Raw genomic sequence first — 4,963 nt, 5'->3', positions numbered from 1 at the left:
AATTTGACTAGACACCGAGAATGCCAAGGCCCGGGAGAGGTTACCCATTACATGTGCATGTAAACTGGGATCAGCTGTGCGGGAGAAGTAATGCCTGCTTGGTATATTCCACCGACACTCGGCACAGGCCATCAGGTCACGGAAGGGAGCGGAGTCCCCAATGCTGTACGGCAGTAGCTGTGAGGCCAATAGATTGTTCCCCTGCTTGTGCCCACTCGTCTGTGTCTTCTTTTGGACTCACATGAGGCAGATTTGCGCCCCCTTCTATCCCCAATTTATTGCTGCTGCCTTTCCTCTACGTCCATTTCGGAACTGCTGCTAGCCCTTACATGCACCGTTGGTTCCCAGGTGACATCATGCTTATCATCATCATCATTTTCATCTAAGCCAACCTCTGCAAATGCAGCCACTGATGAAGAACCCTCGCCGAGCAAGTCCTGACCACACTCTCCAAGGGTCTCAAAGTCTGCCTCCTGCTCTGAAATTCGCAATGACAGATCCTCAGGCTGTTTGTCAAACAACAAGGGACAGTCATTGGGAGGTACAGGCACATTAGCCACGCTAATTCCTGTCTTTGCTCCTGTCAGGACTGTGCTGTTTGCTGCTGCTGCTGCAGAAGAGCCTGCTGCACTTGAGGCCCCTGAGACCCAGTCCACAATACTCTCAACATGACATGGCTGTATGATTGTAGTATGCCCTCTCAATAAATCTCCCAGTGTACTGGTGCTCTGCACACATCTCAGATCCGTTTGACAACTTCTGCTGCTGCCTCCCACTGTTTGCTGCTGCTGCTGCTGTCCTACAGTGGCAGACTCCCATGGAGTATGCCCCCTGCCAGATGCAGTAGGTTGCCCAACATCACGCCTTCCCATGAGTCTACCGCTCATCTTTTACTTATTCGGGAAAAAATGCACCTTTACCAAACGATTTCTTTGGTAAATAGCAAGTGGCATTACAATTTAATATTTGTAATTTTTTTGGGAGAAATACAGAAATTTTTCTGTTTTTTTTGATAGATAGCAAGTGGAATTAGAATGAAATATCTTTAATTTTTGAGAGAAATACAGACATTTTTCTGGATTTTTTGATAGATAGCAAGTGGGATCAGAATAAAATATCTGTATTTTTTGAGAGAAATACAGAATTTTTTCTGGCTTTTTTGATAGATAGCAAGTGCTATCAGATTGAAATATCTGTATTTTTTGAGAGAAATAGACATTTTCTGTCTTTTTTGATAGATAGCAAGTGGAATCAGAATAAAGTATCTGCTGTATTTTTTTGAGAGAAATACAGAATTTTTTTTCTGGCTTTTTTTGATAGCAAGTGGGATCAGAATAAAATATCTGTATTTTTTGAGAGAAATACAGATTTTTTTCTGGCTTTTTTGAGAGATAGCTATTGGGACCAGAAAAAAAAATCTTTATGTTTTTCGGGGAAATACAGACATTTTTATGGCTTTTTTGGACTCCTCTATAACCGCCAATTCAAGCATTTTTTTAACTTCTTGACATATTATCTCTCGTCTAGCTTCAGGAATTCAGCTTCAGGAATTGCTTCAGCAATTAAGGTTTTTATTCTTACCCTTTCACCTGTAGGGGTGATAATATCATGTGTAGCTATATATATATATATATATATATATATCCCCGATTATAAGGCACTCACTTATATTTTTTGAAATGCCAAAATATGCCCTGGGTCTTATTTTCAGGGGATGTCTTATTTTTCCATGAAGAAGACTACAGTACACATTTATTGTTGAAAGTCACTCATGATCACTCATGTTCCTGTGCAGGCTTTTTACTTTCAGTTTGGCTCAGGAATAGACACGCCCAGCAGCCAGCATCAGAGACACACACGCTGCAGCCAGCATAAAGGACACACATGCAGGATCAGATATCTGGAGCTGTCTTATAAACGGGTAAGTGTCTTATTTTAATTATTTTTTTAAAAATCGGGGTGGCTTACTTAATGGGGATGTCCTAAAATTGGGGAAACACGGGGTATATATATATATATATATATATATATATATATATATATATTAGCTGATTACCCGGCGTTGACTGGGTATTTATTTATTGCAATTTTTTATTATACAGGAAAATAAATCAAATAAAGCTATGGTGTTACATCAAAGAAATGTGTTGTTTTACAGGTTTTAAAAGTTTAAGTACAATATACATTATAATATAAAATCTTTGACAAATTGACTATATTATTACTTTAACACAAAATTTGATTATAAACAACATTTTTAGTTTCACCTCCAGGAGCAAGAATAAAGAAATTCTTGGGCAAACCCACCCTTGAGCAAGCAACATAAAGTTGTCTTTACAAGAAACAGGGCGATCTCAAATCCACTCCGCAGTACATAATAGTCTGTCTCTGTGACTTGTTGATTGGAATAGAGAACGCAAGTCTCACTGGAATTTGTATTCTCTTAAATTGAAAAGGGAGATCCATGGGAAGGAGTGGTATCCGTGGGATAAAAACTGTTTCATCCTCCCCCTTTCCTATTAAGATAGTGGCTTTACCTACATTGGCCAGCAGCTACTTAACACAAAGCCTTGTGCCATTGCAAATTTTTGGTGGGTCGAGGTTGCGTAGAAAAATAATTAGAGAGACAACTTTAAGTAAAAGAACATGTGGTGGTAATCCAGCCAGATTAACTGAGTTTAGGAATTCTGTTGGGAAATTGATGACCTCATCGGCATCTACTACGGTATTGATAGACTTGTATTCAGTGACTACGCCCGGTACAACGGCAAGTATTTGATTGTTTATTTTGTGGACATCATTTTTAGCAGCAAGAATGACCCTCTCTCTCAACCAGTTAAAATTGTGATAGTTTTGTAAAACTGCTGGATAGACTGCATCTATTAGCTCTGCAATGGATGACACCAGATTACAGAAATCGGATAGCAATTTTATCTTGCCAGAAGGCTCAACTGGTAACTCACCTTCCCTGATTTCAAGTAGTTTTTTAGAGAAAATTCAGGATCTCATCAGCTGCTGTTGATTTTGGGATGATGGGCAGAGATTGACGAAAGTCTCCACAGAGGAGTACCAGAGCTCCTCTAATCAGGTTGTCATTTCCTCTCAGAGTGATGCGAAGGGCCTCAAAAGCTTTCTTGTGAGCCATGGGATGAATGATCGTCTGGCTCTTTCTCTCATTTCATATAGTTGGGTCCCACGCTGTTGTAACACCCTAGAAGCTCTAGATGTAGTAGCCTTTTCTCTCATTTCCTGTACTCGGATCTCATGCTGTTGAACTGTCTCTGAAGCTCTAGATGTAGTAGCTCTATCTCTCTTATCCTGTAGTCGGGTCTCACGCTGTTGTACTGTCTCTGAAGCTCTAGATGTAGTAGCTCTATCTCTCTTATCCTGTAGTCGTGTCTCATGCTGTTGTACCGTCTCTGAAGCTCTAGATGTAGTAGCTCTTTCTCCTATTTTCTGTAGTAGGGTCTCATGCTGTTGTACTGTCTCTGAATCGCTAGATGTAGTAGCTCTCTCGCTCAGCGTGGCAAGTCTTCTATTCCTGTCCTTGGGATTTTCTTGTCCACAGTGTTATTTCGTTTTGTTTGCCTTTGATTGCACTTTGATTACCTTATGTTTTCTTGAAGGCAATGTTACAGGCATTATTACAGGCCAGAAAGAGTCCAAATAAAAGTATGAAAGCAAAAGGCACACTGTCACTGAGCATTACATACACAGATACAAGCAAATATACCTCTGACATATACTACAGCGCTGTACAAAGGTCAGCGGTTCACTCACATCAGCCTGAGTCATATGTCTAGCAAGTTTGGATTAAATGTCTTTGCGTTTCCGACTGATGGTGGAACATAGCAAGTTTGATTGAAATGTCTCCATGCGTTTCCTAGTGATCACCAAATATAGCTCTGACATATAGCACAGTGCTGCACAAAGATCAGTGGTGCACTCACATAAGTCTGAGTCATATGTCTAGCAAGTTTGGTTGAATTGTCTTCATGTGTTTACAAGTGATGATGGAACATAGCAAATTTGGTTGAAATGTCTCCATGCATTTCCTAGTGATGACATACACACATACATAAAATATAGCTCTGATATATAGCACAGCGCTGTACAAAGATGAACAGTGCACTCACATGAGTCTCAGGTATATGTATGGCAAGTTTGGTTGAAATGCGTTTTCGAGTGATGGTGGAACATACATACATACACACATACATCTAGTTTTATACATAAAGATATTGCTTAGCATTCTTCCAAATTAATTATCTTAAATGGAGCCGACCATTACTCAAAACAAACCTGTAATCAAAGAGAGGGGAGACTTGTATCAGCATTTAAACTTCAGCCTTAATATCCATCTCCATTAATGCTCCTTTATAGTAAAATTCTTACATTCATTTCCTATGCTCATCCTTGTTTGTCTTCAAATTCAAAGTTCCGTTGCCTTTTACTTCTTTTTTGATTGAATAAGTAAACTTTATTCATCACAAAACAAAAGCAATACAATCAGGGTCCATTCATACATGGGATTGCGACACGGTGCACAAAACACTACATTTCAACCCCCCCAACATACTCGCAAATAAATACATTCAATCCTGCACACTGCAGTGTGATGCCTGACGTGACATGCAAGGCAAAGGCCCATCTCCCACGTCCTGCATGACCCGCCATACCCCAAAAGATTGCCAGCATAACCTTTTAATACAATGTCTTATACCATCCTAAAGAGCTCTCATGGCCGAAGCTTTTTTTGAGCTCTTACATGTATCTAAAACATTACATCAAGATGCATCCAATAAAGACAGGCTATGAAAATAGGGAAGGGAGTGAGGCTAAGGGGGGAGACATCCTCTTCCGGTAAATCCATGAGGTGATAGTCTCTGAGTAGACTCAGGGCCAGTCTGCGGCAGTCCTCAATGTACATCCTCTCCCTCCGATGGATAAGGAGCTTCCTGGT

This window comes from Pyxicephalus adspersus, chromosome 5 (genome assembly GCF_032062135.1).
Source record: "Pyxicephalus adspersus chromosome 5, UCB_Pads_2.0, whole genome shotgun sequence".
In the NCBI taxonomy this organism is placed as follows: domain Eukaryota; kingdom Metazoa; phylum Chordata; class Amphibia; order Anura; family Pyxicephalidae; genus Pyxicephalus; species Pyxicephalus adspersus.
Note: the sequence above shows the minus strand (reverse complement) of the source record.